Source organism: Chrysoperla carnea, chromosome 1, assembly GCF_905475395.1.
Source record: "Chrysoperla carnea chromosome 1, inChrCarn1.1, whole genome shotgun sequence".
NCBI lineage: Eukaryota > Metazoa > Arthropoda > Insecta > Neuroptera > Chrysopidae > Chrysoperla > Chrysoperla carnea.
In genome coordinates this window covers 89,944,945-89,961,378 of record NC_058337.1, presented here as the reverse complement: position 1 = coordinate 89,961,378, position 16,434 = coordinate 89,944,945, and positions in this window count along the sequence as shown.

Here is a 16,434-nt window from a genome sequence, read left to right as displayed (position 1 = left end):
TAATAATTTATTATTGTAATTATTTGGTTTAATGGATGTTCACAATAAAAAAAAAACTTTTAACCAAAAAGAAAACCAATTTCAAAGGAAAACTTTTCCATAACAAATTAATATGCACTAAAAAGTAAAAAAATAACGATAATATAGTGTAGTTATTTTAGGAGTCGGTGTCAGCCAAAGAAACAACTCTGACAGAACAGTTTGACCAAAACTTTACAGAACAGTGTGCTACCAAAGCTTGGCTGACACCAAAAATAACAATTATTTTAACTACATTATAGTATCGTTATTTTTTACTTTTTAGTGCATATTAATTTGTTTTGAAAAAGTTTTTCTTTTGAAGTCGGTTTTCCTTTTGTTCAAAATTTTTTTTAATTTTTTGATTTTTAGTGAATCTGAAGTACACTAACTAATTTGTCAATAAAAAGGAATCATCGAAATCGGTTGGCGTGATAATGAGTTATTCATCCTCTTTGTCGTGCATGCAAATTTAAGACTTTTATGGTTTTTTGCCATTGTCAGAACTGGCCAACCAACACTGTTCTTTACATGGCATTTCAACAATTAACTCAATTAATTGTTTGTTTTCACCTATTCTAATAAAAAAAGAAATTCTTACTCGGAACGGTACTCGCTAACTCTTGTTTTAATAGTTTATACCTATAATATGCATTTTTAATGCTTCATAAAATCCAAGCTTGTAAGTAGAAGCATACATCCACTTCTACAGTATTGATAATATAATGATTATCTATTGCTTGAATAATATGCTTTCATAATCCATATTAATAGCAGTTTAATGAGCCCTGTGGGTTATGACGTCTATTATATTATTATAAGCCATATTTGATGCGGCCTTATTATACTTTCTCTATTCAAAACAATGACGTGCATTGTATTAATTATTACACAACATTATTATACTGTATTTGGTATAATGGCACATTCGAAGTATCTAATTTCATCTGTATAATTGAACGAACATATTGATACGCATTGTAGCCCATAAGCTAGTCAACATTTTAAAGGAAGAAGTGAGAAGAGAAGAGAAGTGTGCCGCTAAGGTGGATAGTTTATTACCAGTATGCGGTACATAGTGTTTCACGAGGTACGTCGTGAAGCGAGGTTTTGGTATAGCCTCACCTCGCCTCGTTTTTTAAAATATGAACCTCGCCTCACCTTAGCCTAGGCCGAGGTAGAATGTAGATAAGGCTCACCTCGCTTCGCCTCGTCCTTTTAAAGGTAGAAAGTTGACTAGACTCTTTTCGGCCGAGGTAAAATTTTAACTTTCTTTGATTTATTTTGCATGAACGTATATAAAATTAATATGATAAAAAATGTATCCTTTAGACTATCACGTTACAGCCCTCACTTATCCAACCTTTTTTTCACAATTTTATGAATTTTAACTTTTTTGAAAATGAAGTTTTGCTGATACTCGCTGACATTGTAACTTTCTATAGGTCCAATCATTAAATTAACCATATTCCAAAACAAAATTTTTTTGCGTTTTTTTCGATTTTTTCAAAGGGGTACGTACCTTAAAAAATTGCAAAAAATCGAGAAATTTTTTGTACCTCCAATTTTGATAAAACCCAGTATATAAGGTAATTTTGACCCAAAAAGTACAAAATCGGGTGCATTTGATGGCTGACTGAATAGTTTTTGAGATACGGACTAAAATTGATCCAAATATTGCGATATCTTAGAAATTCTAGGTTACCTCGTAGTCTCGGTGAAACACTAGCGTTATACTTATCGTATTTATTTTTCAAATCTTTAATACCTTTCGTTCATAAAATGAAATCTCACTGAGGAACCATAAGTAATCATTTCACCAACATACGATAATATTAGCGGACACGTTAGCGAACCCATCACGCAATGTGTGGTTCATCGAGTTTGTTAGAGCTCAATTTAATGTTACAAATTTTAAAATGTGTATACAAAATAGCATGCAACAAAATTTCTAATGCAACAAGCATAATTAATTGCTATTTCTCAATAATTTTATTTTGACATGTAAAAAATTGAAAATTAGTCATAACAACTGGCGTCGATTTGATTGTCCCTACCATGATTACGCACTGAATGGATATGCAGTCGTGAAAGTTTTACCTTTTGTAAAATGATAGCAAAAGGTAATTCATATTTGACTTGTAGTTTTAAAAGCATTTATCATTCTAATAAATTAACTAATAATCCATTTTAGTGCTACTCACATGTACGGATGTACCAAACAGTAACAGTTTTTTGTTAATCATTACTTCGAACAAAAAATATTTTTACACAACAATAGAAAGATTTTTATTGGATAATAATTCATTCATATATATGTTTTTTTGATAAATCGACACCCATTATTATTGCTGTTGTATACGGAAAGAATTGGTTTTATATCGATAATATAAATATCGTTTATAAAATACAAACCTATATTTATATATAAAAAGGGTGAGTGAAGTGTTGTGCCATTCATAAAGACAACATTTTGTTATCAGTGGGCATGGCAAGCAACCAAGAGAAAATTTTTTTATAGATATCAAAATAAATAGTTTTACGGTATGTCCAGTCTTATTTAACTCCGTGATGAGCCACTTTTGTGGCTCGGTAGTATAGAATCAATTATTATACTTCCGAGCACAATGATTAACAACAATTCTAACTAAGAATTATTATATATTAAGAAAAAATGTCCTGAGGTTGTAAATAACATAAATAATAAGTAAAATATGGGTCGTTCGTAGACAGCCAATATAACCTAACCTAACCTAACCTAACCTAACGTAACCTAGCAAAAGATTTTCGCATTCATATCGATGTTTTTCTCCCACTCATGGTTTATTTTTGAAATAAAATGATATTTAAACTTTTTATTTTTTTAGAATTTAGTTTTAAATAATAATTATAATTTTCTTGTAAACTCTTTTGTAAAGTCATTGAGTACGCGGTTTATAGTTAATTACAGTCTTTTACTATAGATGACATATAAAATCTTTATTGACAGCTGTTGAACATTTAAATAAAAAAAAACATAAACTACGGTAGTATAGCTGATTAATGATGCGATAATCTTCCGTATGAATAAAAGTAAAACTAGTTATAAATACATGTAAATTGTGATTCATAGGTACAGTACTTTTCCTTATATAGTACATAGATGTATGAATATAGTATGTAAATGGTATGAAAGATGTGAACGCACCCTAAATAACAATATAAAAAAAATCTCCATTGTTTATCCCTTGCTCGGCTCGCAATTCTTTCAGTATAGGTACTAAAAAAGTAAGTAATAAAAATGTAATTGATCTTAAATGATGATAAATATTAATGACATATTTATATGGAATATTTTCCCACCAAATGTCAAAACAAATATTATTTGATAAATTTTTATTAAAGTTTAGAATGAGAATGTGTATATAAATTAAGATTTTATTACAAACATCCATGTCCATACTTATAAGCGCATTCCAATTTTTAGTTCGGAAAACATAAGTTTCTTTATATGCGGTGAAAATAGGGTAAAACTGGAAAAACTTAGGTTCTTCGAAATCTGAATTGTGTGATATCGTAGTAAGAAAAACCCTCTTACATTTTCGAAGTAAAAATTTATTTATTTCACGAACGATTCTTAGGCATTGGTCTTATACGACTCACCATGCAAAATAAGATATTAATCGATAATACACACTTCAGATTTTGAAGAGCCTAAGTTTTCCCCAGCCTCCCTCTGCTTTTCACCAACCAAAAACGCTCATCTCCGCATTCGTTCGTTAAAGGCTCATCTGATTTTGAAACTACATTATGAACATGAATCAAAATTTCGTGACATAATTTTTATGTTTTTTCCGTTGATTTTTGATTTTCATTGTTTAATAAATTAATTTTTTTGTCTTTGACCGCAGAAAGTGTTTTCAACTTTCTTACTTCAATTATCTATGTTGGAATTAAATGCTTTAAAATAGTGATGGATGCTCTCATTACAAAATAAACTTACTTAACAAGGTGGTTTTTTATAATGATCAAGTAATTTTCGTTTTGCAATGGTTGGTCGATTAGACTAGAACAGATAATTTTATCAAATATATATTGAAATTCAAATTGGATTTAAAAAAAAAAAAACAAAAAAAAAAAATTCGTTTGTCACTGTAAAATATATTTTTTTTAATGATAATTTTAATAACTCAATGAAATGTAAAAACTATTTTTTAAATTAAAAATATCGCGCAACTCACACCTTTTATTATTACAAACCCATAGCCAGAAAAAAATGTTTTATAAAAAGAAAAAAATGTTTTTATGATTAAAATATTTTGTTTTACAATGAAATAAATTCCAATAATGTATCTTCTATGTTGCATTTCTATTAGTGTAATTTAAAGATTCATAAAAAAATTTTGTATGACACAATTTCTTAGAATAATTAATGTATATTCAAAGCTTACGTTAATAATGAACTGCAAATGGTCTTATTTTCAGAAAGCAGATAAGCAATTGAGAAAAGGTCAACATTCAAAGCCTTGAAATTTTTATGACTTATCATTAACTTGAAGAGTCATTATATGAGTGACTATTATAAATACAAATTGGCAGTACATTGTCGGTGTGGTACTGAGTGCCACCCCTGTAGTCCACACGACTAACTTCCCAGAGGGGGAAAAACATTAAAAAAAGGCCTTGTTAGCCTTTATAGATTATTCTTCGAACATGTACTGCAGCTTATGCTGGAACCATCATTATCTCCATATATAAATGATATGTTTTATCCACTTTTCAGATTTTGTTTATTCAATTTTTTCCAGTTTTTTTTATTACCATTAAACGGCTCAACTTTAAAAACTCTTTCAGTTCTTAAATACGCGATTACGCGTCGAATAAGCACATTCACGTGTTAATGTCATAACTAGTTCGCGAGATAATCAAGGCGAAAGAATCCGAACGAACATACGCACATACGTACACACACACACACACACACACACACACATCACATCACATCACATTGAAAAGGTTTGAGTAGGATATTAAAGCCTTGAAACCGCGAAAATATATAAAACTGGTGATTTTCAAAATAGGCCGCATTACAAAATTTCCCCTGAGAAGTTAATAATTTGTTAACGATGTTTTTCGTAGAAAAAGCTCATCCTGTATAACTATTAGGTTTATCTCTATATAAATTCATAATATAAATATGTAGGTACTTATTCCGAATTGAGGTATGAGAACATAAAAAATATCCATTAAAATGGACACAAACAAATTTATATCTGAAATACAATGACAACTAGGATAGATTGGTTTGTGAAATAAAAGGGACGGACGGACGTAACATTATTGAGTGGACTTTACATTTATTTTGTTTCTATATACTGTAAAATATAATATACTAAAATTGTTACCTATACAAAAAAATAAAAAGGTTAAGAACACCATTCAGTGAAAAATTGTTTTGATGTATATGGAAAATTGAATTATTTATTCTGTCATAATGACAGTTTTTCAGTCTATTGTATGTATTTTTATTTTATTTTTTGATAGACTATTTTTCAGATGAGATAATTTTTATATTTATTTGTGATGATGTAAAAAAAAAAGTTTAAAAATTGTTCTTCATACTTCAAATTCTGTTTAAGGTCATTAATTTACATTCATTTGAAATTTGACCGTGAACTATATATTCATATGGTTCACGGTTTGTATAAATACTAAAATATAATTTTTTCGTATTTGATTGTCGTACTTATATTTATTCGAGACAATGAATTTATTTGAGTTTTCGTCCTCTACATTACTTACCACAATTATGCCCCCTTCGATAACACTCACAAAATAGTCAATTCCAACTTAAAAATATAAACTGTATAATTTATATGTATTGTGGTTTTATGGTTCAAACTCCAGCCACCGTCATCGCTGCGAGTTAGAATGAATACCAATTGTGATGTCTGGCAATATTTTAAAAAAGTTTCATTTTGTCTAGTAGTTTTTGAGTGCCGCTCGAATAAACGCAAAGTCTGGAACACTGACGACAGTCCTGTAATAAGCAACAGAATCAGGTGCTAACATTTGTAATAATACGACATTTTACGTGTATTTAAATCAATGCGGAATACGTATAATTTATACATGAGTAATCAGTTGAAATATCGTATTTAGAAATCAGTATTTTGTTTAAAACGACTATCTTTACTTTTATGGAAATGAGATTCATTATTACCCATATAAGAGAACTTTACAACGAAAGTTTAGTTTGTCAGCCTTGACCTAGGCATATAACTCGAACTTTGATTAGGGAATCCTTTGCCTTGGCTAATAATAATACTCAAGGCACTGATTCTATCGGGGAAAAACTCTTATTAACACTTATGTGAGTGATAAAAAAACAACTCCGTCAGAGTGACGAGGCACCCGGCCACCTGTATACATTTTACAATATATAAACAATTAATTTATGTTTAGTAGTGGCGTGACTGTGCCCGGGTTCCTTGTCAATCTATTAAGGGAACAATAAATGTTTTATTATATTCCAAACATTGTGAATGGGTTGGCAAGGGTCTAAACATTAAAAAAATTTGGTTAACAAAAAGTTAAATATAATTTTTCTTATAAATGAAAATGCAAAAGCAATCAATTTGGTGCGTTTTTTACGATAGAAAAACTCGCAGAAAATTTTTACACAAAATAATGGTAAAAAAACTTACGTGAAATATTATTTATCATTAAAAAAATTCGAAATTGATAAAATGGAGCGCATCTTCAGTGAAGAGAAATAGTATATTACTTAGATACATCGTATATTACTTAGATATTAATCGTTAATTAATCCTGGCCATATTGGCCATAGTAGTCTTATTTAATTAAATTCAAACTTTATTCATTCTTTTTTTTAACAATGCATACACTGTATAGAACATGTTCAATGATGGGATAGGGTAAATGCAGGGAATATGGAAGGATGTAGTTATGAATGACCTAATTAGGAATTATAGAAGTCAAACTAAACGATTTTCTTAGCCCAATAGATGTAAGTTCAAAAAACAGTCATTTAAAAAAAAATCTATTTCTAAGTGTATTGTATGGTAATATAATTCATTCTTGGTAAACAGGGATTCTTGTTTACTCGGTAGTTGGACACGCTGTGATTCTTGTTAATTCGATAGTTGGACACGCTGTGTATGTCGAAATGTTTAAAAATGATGTGGAAAAATGAATGAAATTGAAAATAAAATTTTTTGAATTTATTTTCTTGATTAAAATTTTTGATTATGATATAGTTTGTGTGAAATGCCTCATATTTCGAAAAATATTTCATCAAAATATTGTTGCAAAGGAGTTCATCTCATAGCACTCCCTATCAAGGCTGTCGCCTTAAAATGGTATTCCGCAAGGTTAAAATGACATTATATAAAGTTTATTTCGATGAAGATCACGTTTACATACTTTCTCTCTATAATAATAATAATAATGTGGTTTAACCCCCGTTTTTCAGGTCTCCCTCTATTAAACGTATACCCATTAACTCGGTTGGGTCTGCCTAATGCTCTAGCAAGAGCTGTAGAGAATTCTAGGAACGTAGAGCTTTCTACTCAGAAACTAGAGTGGTGTATATACTTTTCTCCAGAACTAGCTAAAAAGTTTGACAGATCTAGCCTTAGAGTAAATCTAACAGTATGTGTAATCGAGAAAGCGTGAAAATCGTGCCTGTTGTATCAAGCTAGAATAATTCTAACTACAGAATACATGACTCGATGACATTTACATCATAAAAACAATAATAGAAAACGTGTCATTTAGATCTAGCTACATTAGTTCCGCAATTGTCTAATGGATGATAAAATTGATAATCATGAATAAGAACAGAAATATAAGAAAACTAATTACATAGTTTCCAATAAAGGATGTCAAACGGAAATACACTATAACAATTTTTTTCGATATTTAAATTTATAGATACAACCCTAACTGTAAATATTAGATCATAAATTTTAAATGTAGCAATTTATGTGATATTTATATTGGATAACCGTTTTCCAATTTATAATAATTTCTTTTGTAATCATGTCTTTAGATATGTTTTCTTTCGTTATGTTGTAAAATGGTATCTTTGTTCTTTTGCCATTGGCGTATACACTTTTTTCTACTCATATAATGCTTCCTTTAAACTTGTATTTATTATACCGAGTGGTATAACAAATTGTGACTGTACATTGTCATTCTGCGTAAAACTGTGGTTGTCGACTCTGATAAACATAAATCACAATATTAGAGACAAATGCAATAACAAACAAACAAAACAATCACAGAGCAAACGGCTATTCTAATCATAAAAATTAAATAAATAGGAGCCTTTAAAAATAAATAAATTACAGCATCTCTTATAAAACAAGCATGGGATCTAGAAATTTTTGATTGGGTCGTACGTACTTTTTTTAATTTTTTTAATCAAATTTAATGTTAATTTTTCACATATCTGTTTTCTGCATTGCTCTTTTCAAAATCGCTTGTGCAATTTTTTCAAATGACAAATTTATTTTGGATAGCATTTACTAACGAATTTGAGACATTTTACTAACTTTACTTGTGTGTGTGTTTTTATCTACCAGTCTGTCTGTGTATGTGTCTATCTGTGGCATCGTAGTTCTAAACGGATGAACCGATTTTGACTTTTTGGTGAGTGTATGTATAGTATGTTTCAAGAAAATCGGTTCACTTTGAAAAGGGCTGCAAGGAAAAAATGCGCATTTGTCAGAAGTATTTAAAATTTTGTAAATTTCACTTGTTATTTATTACTTGTGGTTAACAACAACTATATAAGAAAGAAGTATACAAAACGATTACTTATTGGTTTTATAATTACTTATACTCTTGAACTCATTTATGAACTCCAACTTTCTCCCCCGTGGTAAAGAAGCTCTTCAGTCGGTGTGGTGCATTTTCTCTCATAGGACATATATATGGCAGAGCGCAGAGAGGCCAGTTTTGAGATTGAGGAAAAAATTAAATGAGTAAAATAAAAATTGAAAAAAGTGTCCGCTCCTTGCTAAATAAGTTCCCTAACGATCGCACAAATGTTACGTAATGCTAGCAGACATATCCTCTCTTCGCTTCCCGACTAATATCAATAAAACTAGGATACCCTTTTTCGGGCGCTTGTGGGGGGGGAGGAATGTCTGCCAACAACATGTGACGTTGGTGCAATCATTACGGAGCCTATTTGGTAAGGAACAGAACATCGACTCAAGAGCTTATTTACCACGCGACGAAAATAAGGGTTCAGGAATTTTTTTTCCTTGCCATATCCCCGAATATCAGGTGTGTATTTGTTTTCTTCGTAACAATATTCTTTTCCAGGTATATATGCTTCTGAATATAATGATGTAAAAATTCATCGTAAGTTTCCAGTTTACTGATCTGGTCCGAAAGGTCCTTATCCACACGGCATGCTTTTTCATTCCAAACTTGTGTTTCAAGATGTTTTGTGATTTTATTCATGAATCAAAAGCTATGTGTGGTCCATGGAGTGTACCACGATATGAACTACCTGGTAGTTTTTTGTGTAACTATAATCCAATGTCTTTATTGGTATATCTAAAGGTCGTATGATTTCTATTCACAAGTGTGCGAATTGAATTTTTATTGTGATTTTATTGAAATTATCCAATTTCCGATATTATTTAAGAGATAAGCAAGTTTATTAGTAAAAGTGATAGCACAGAAAATGACGTTTACAGCCAGCTTTGGAGATACGAGTGTCAAAGGCGTTTAATTGTATATTATTCTGTTTTTTCTTGCAAAGTGGTCGAGCAACAATTAATTATTATTTTTGACAAATTGCCAAACGCAGTGTTTCTAAATCCAATGTAAATAGTTAATTATTAGGCTCAGTTTATACTGGTTTTATTTTACTATTGTATAAATTAAAATTGAATTATTATTATTTTCTTAAAGCCAATCGTTTTACTCGGATAGGTAAAACAATCTCCTCGAACCACGAATTATTCCGAGAACCGGCGATTGAGAATCCTAACGCTTATGGAAAACGATAACCTGTTATACAAATCTTTTTCAACATACATATAACACGTATAAAATTATAAAATTAACAATTAATTAATTGACAATTAACTACACTTTTCTCATAATATTTTGAAAATATTTTAAAGTAAATTTTTATCAATTGCCAAAAAACTAAGGTTTTTATTATAATTTTTATTAGTTTTTTAATTACTGTTACTTAATAGTCAGTTCATTTATTGAAAGAAAACTAAAAAAGTTCAAATTCTTTTGAAACTTTGTTAAATTAAATGTTCATACAAGATATATGAATTTATATTATGCAAGTATTTGCCTACTTTCAACTTTTTATATGTACACATACAGTATACGCAATACTGATTTTAAATACATTCTATTCTGTAGGTGTGTGAGTTTTCCCCACATAATCCCACTCTTTATTGATTCTCAAGCATAAAATAATACACATCAGCCTTACGATTAGTAATGCATACTCTAGTAAACTAGAACGCCATCTAGTGTTTTATTTTTTTGTTTTGGTTTCTCTCTAATTCATATACGAATGTCCAGGAAAATGGTAAAATTGAAATTCTGGATTATTACTGGGTGTGTTTTCACAATTAACAACGCAACACTTTCAATTTGACCGTTTTTTACTCTTTATTTATTGAATATTTAATTATTATTTAATTCCTCTAGTAATATATGTCAATGACGTTTTAGCCCGAATGCTGGAAGATAGAATATACTGATACAAAAATGCAGACATGGCTGGAGGAGAGCGGTATCTTTAGAGCCTCTAAAATATCAAACATATAAAATTGTTTGTTGCCAAAAATATGTTTGACGCAACTTGTATTTTTTTTTTTAAAGTAAACTTAAATATTGAAAAATGAAAAACTAAACAAACCAGGCCATTTGCGAGGGATTTTAACTCTTTTTGTAAAACTACTTTTCTTGTAATTTTCTTGATCACCTGGCAGTTAGAAACATTTATTTTTAATACTAAATAATATTCTATAAATTTCAACTTGCCTCAAACATATTTTTTGTATTTATTTGCAAAGTAGTTTTGAAAGCATCTTGTAGAATTAAAATCCCTCGAAAATGGCCTGGCTTGTTTATTTTCATCATTTTTCAAAATTTAAGTTTACTTTAAATAAAATTACAAGTTGCTTCAAAGGTATTTTCGGCAGCAAAAAATTTTATATGTTTGTTTATGTTTTTCGATCGAGTATTTTTATGTTTTTCGATCGAGTTCGTAAATGCTACAATCCCAAAGTAATAATTTTCACAATTTTTGAAAACTTCATGAAAGAAAAAAGGTTATTTTTTCTATTAATTCTTTACTTGATGAATTTTATTTATTTTCCCCACTTGAGCTTCAATTAACGGTATAATCCCCAAAAAATATATGAAAAATATGATGTAAAACATAAAATACATTTCAACTGCGGCAAATACACAAATAGATGAATCATAATTTTTTTAGTTGTTCCTCTAAAACAACTAAAAGTTCCTCTAAACTTTTTATTTCGACTTTATACCAAAGAACATTAGCAACCATTCTCTCGATTACTTTCTCTTTAATAAGTAAATTTAGAACATTAATCTTGAATGAGAAAGGAAATTGCTCCTCACCTATTTACCATATCATAATAAAATTTGGAAAATCATGTGTAAATTGAATGTTTGAAAGCAAAAAGGGAATATAAAATAACATTTTTGCTTAAAATTTATTTCAAGTAAAAAAAAAAATCTTACAAAAAAGAAAAAATTGTTTGGAGGAGAAAACCACTGATTTGAAAACTCTTTCATCACATCCACTCAATATTTTATTAAAATACAATAAAATAAAAATCCAGTAAATGAATAACTAAAGTTTATGAACGTGCTATTGATGTTTGCATACGCCCACCAATTGAATTGTAATCAAAGTTACAAACTTTACCCATGAATTTGTGTTTGGGTGGTCTATTTATGAAATGGGTTTTGGGTGTATGGTGTAAACGGTATATTTGCATATGTACTAACATAATTGGGTTGGTGAATTATACTATACGGAAGGCAGGCAGGCAGGCAATACTATGCCGTGTGTACTGCTTTTTAGGAACGACTTTTCCACCTCCTCCACCGCCAAACGGAAGTACATATTTGTTCGGTTACAATGAACGAACGTTGTGTTACTCTGCCAGTATATGAACTGTAACATTATTAAATTGTAGACTTTTTACAAATAAATTTGTATTATTTTGTAAATATACGAAAAGGCTATATTTTTTAAATAGAAAATGTAAAATGTCAGTTATTTGTTGTATAAAGTCCGACAAAACATTGTAAATAACTTGGTGTAAAATACTCAGACCTCCTCTATATTGTTCATATAAGCAGATCTAATAATATAAACGTCATATATTAATAATCAATTTTATAAATTGGATATATTTAATTTTTCACACTACTTGAAGAGCCACTTCGTGTAACACATTGTTACTATTCACACAAATTTAGCCCTAATTACAACAAAAGGAGGCTCATTGATGCAGAAATATAAATCTAATGAGTACTTACCTAATAAAGAAGAAAAATTGATTAAAGTGTTTCAACAAGGGCCGCAAATATTTTAGTTTTTACATCTTGTATATATGATCCGGTAACTTCCCATCGTTTTCACCATTTTGCCTCAAAGTTGTTTTCACCAAATAATGCTATCAGCCTTTCCATTATCAACGAGATATCAAGGGTTGCCTATCAACATAGCAGAAAATGTCGAAAGTCTATCCTTGATACAATAGACACTGAGGTATCGTTAAAATTTGGACTATGTAAATTAAAAATTTGTTGCATTAAAAAAATCATTATTAAAATATAACATCAAGCTTCTCAGGTTACAGAACGAGCCAAATAAAAAGATTACAAACTTCCGATCCTTCTGACATACAGGTAAAAAATGGGTTTTTCTTTACTAATAACTTCGAAATCGATATCTTGAAAAAAAATTATACTGAAACAATTCAAAATATTAAAACCATTTTTGGGATCTCGTTACACAATTTCAAAATCCGAACTTAATCAGTTCCAAACCAAAGAAATTCTAAAAGTACTATTTAGTATAAAAAAACAAAAGTCACAGATCGACGTAATCTTTCACACAAGATACATTGATTAATTGCAACCTGTAGGTTAGGTTATATTGGCTGTCCACGAAGGACACACTTAGGCTATAGAGCCCATTGTGTTACCAGCTTTCCGCTGATAATTTCATTTATCAGCTCCTCAATTTCAGAGACTGAGTCTGCACCTCTTTCATGCATATACCATGCACTATACCAGCCCATCACAACTATTAATTAAAATTATATTGTTGCGACGGCGGGAATCGTACTCGCTACCCTAAGCATACCGCAGACGGAATTGGTTATGCCTTAACCAACTGAGCAAATAGGACGACACTGCAACCTGTATATTGAGGTTAAAATATATTTATAAAAAAACCTTTAATAGCCTCTTTTATTAGTATTGTATGTGTTTATAAATTTTACAGAATTTATATTTTTTTCATAAAATTTTATTTTCAATGATGTTTGATAGAACCCTGTTTGTTCATTGTCAATTTTGTTCCCAACCCCTATTTATAAGTCATTACGGTAAAAATAATAAGTTTTACTGATTAACTAAGATTAGAAATTAATATCAACCATAGAAGAAAATGAAGAATGAAGCTAATATAAAATAAAAGATATGACTTTATTTCTCGTTTCTCGAAAATCAATTTTTTCCGAGCTATGGTTCATTAATGTTAGCTTTTTATTTTCCGAAAATGAAGGCTATAATTTTCCAGGTAATACTTGTCATCAAGCTTGAACGTTATATTATTGTGATGTTATTTGGTTCTAATACTCTACTTATCCAAATTTCCATTTTACGAGGCAATAGCTTGTGGAAACTATTTTAACAGAATGGGAAATTTAATGATTTATTTAAGGAATTTACCAATTTTAATGTCGATTTTTTTAAAGTTTGATGCAAAAATAATTCGATTAAGTATTTTTTATAAAAGCATGAGACTTGAAATTCTCTAGGTTCCATTTTTGAAGTTCCCCCTCTTTATCTAAATCGACGTGTTTTCACTCATAACTAAAATCACACGAGGTTAAGATTTATTATACCATGTATATATGAAATATACATGGTATATTAAGTTTAGTCCCAAGTTTGTAACGCTTAAAAATAATGATGCTAGGAAAAAAAATTTGTCATAGGTGTTCATAAAATCACCTAATTAGTCCATTTCCGGTTGTCCGTCCGTCCGTCCGTCTGTGGACACGATAACTCAAAAACGAAAAAAGATATCGAGCTAAAATTTTTACAGCGTACTCGGGACGTAAAAAGTGAGGTCAAGTTCGTAAATGAGCATCATAGGTCAATTGGGTCTTGGACCGTTAGAGATAGAACAAAAGTTTAAAAGTAAAAAATGTTCCTTATCAAAAATTAAACAACTTTTGTTTGAAACATTTTTTCCTAAACATCACTGTTTACCCGTGAGGGCGCACAATTAGGCGGAAATTTTATAATATGTACTGTACTTGATTATCAGTTATGTATGTGTCACATGTTTGTACGTGTAATGTGATAAAAAAATCAACACTGACTATGCATGGTATTTCACGATTAACTCAGTCAATTGTTTGTTTTCACTTGTTAAGAGTGGATACTTTTGAAATGAACACACTGTATATAAGTAAAATAAGTAAAATAAAAACAGCTAAAATATCACAGAGTTTTTCTTTTGAACATAATAATTGATATTTAATTTCAGTATAAGACTTGTGTTCTTCAAGTTAACACGTACAAATGAAATCGGCAGATAATTCAATCGGATTATTTCGCGATTAAATAACATGTGGCAAAATCACATTAAACGGAGCGAAAAAAGCAAATATATTCTCACTCTTTGACATATCTTTTTTTAGAGTAGTTGCAATCTTTTTTTTTTTCAATAATTCTTTGGTTTCCCGGTACCAAAGACCGATTGTGTCGTGTTTATTATACCCTGTACATATGAAATTTATCAAAGTATATTAAATATAGTACCAAGTTTATAACGCTCTAAATATTCATAATACTACTAAGAAAATTTTGGTATAGGTGTTCATAAAATCTCTTAATTAGTCCATTTCTGTCTATATATCTGTTATAACATAACGAAGCTGAAATTTTTAAAGTGTATTCAATTTTTGTTTTCACTTGTTTCCATCTGTTATTTAGTCTCAGTGTAACAAAAATACGTGAGTGATACAAAAAATTGATAAAGAAATTCGAATGGATATAAAATTACATAAAAATACATTATTAAGTTCTCGAATTATATTTTGGAGAATTTAATAACTAAAAATATAGCTGTGAAAATCTGAAATTTGTCAAATTACCTTTTTTTTTTTAAATTAAAATTATTCTTGTTGCATTGAGTACATCGAAATTACTACACAAACTGGAATCTCACACTTTAGTTTCATTTTAGATTTAGATGATAAACTTTATAAACAAAAATAAAGAATTTAGAAATAAACAAAGTAAGATTTGGAAATTTTATCTTAACCCGAGTGGAATTTGGGAATTTTTATTAAAAATCATCCCATATAAGCTTCAGAATGTTACAGCTAAATAATTTTTTTTCCACACAGGATATTTTTTAAAAATCAATATCAAAATTAGAACATGATTTCTACATGAGTGAAGTTGCAAACAATATTAATTTTATACACATAAGTAATTATATAAATTTAAAGAAACCGTATTATAAATTTTTTTATTCAGATTATTTACTTTTGTTTAGTGTGTGTTTCAGTGTAAAATATTTTCTATGGGATCTATCTTTCCTTGTATTGTAGTTGTTTGAATTGGTCCATGTTGTTGTAATCCAACCGACACCGTTATTACATTGTATATTCCCTCTATATACAGTAAAAGTATTGAGCTTAAATCCGTCATGTTTAGTCAACTATATAGAATAATGTTCCAGAACAAAAACACACTACACATATCGTTCGTATTATTTCTAGTGTTTATATAATATAAATAAATAAACAAGTTGTTTGGTATACTATCTTCAAAAGCTGAATCAATAACTTCTTTATTAAACCAATTATTGTATTCAGTTTCAGTGATCAATTAAAGTAAAATTAATCCGTATAATTGCTTTTTTCTCATTTCAGTTATACATATAGAGAAATTTCATATTTTTTATAATCGTAATTACTTTTTAATTCAATATTACTAATTACTTTTTAATTCAAAAGAAATTAAAAAGTAATTGTAAGGTTAAGGTGATTGTAAAGCTACAGTATTGTAAATAAGTTTTGCTTTATTGCACGGTACATACATATAAACCAAATACATGCTTTGAAGTCCAATAAT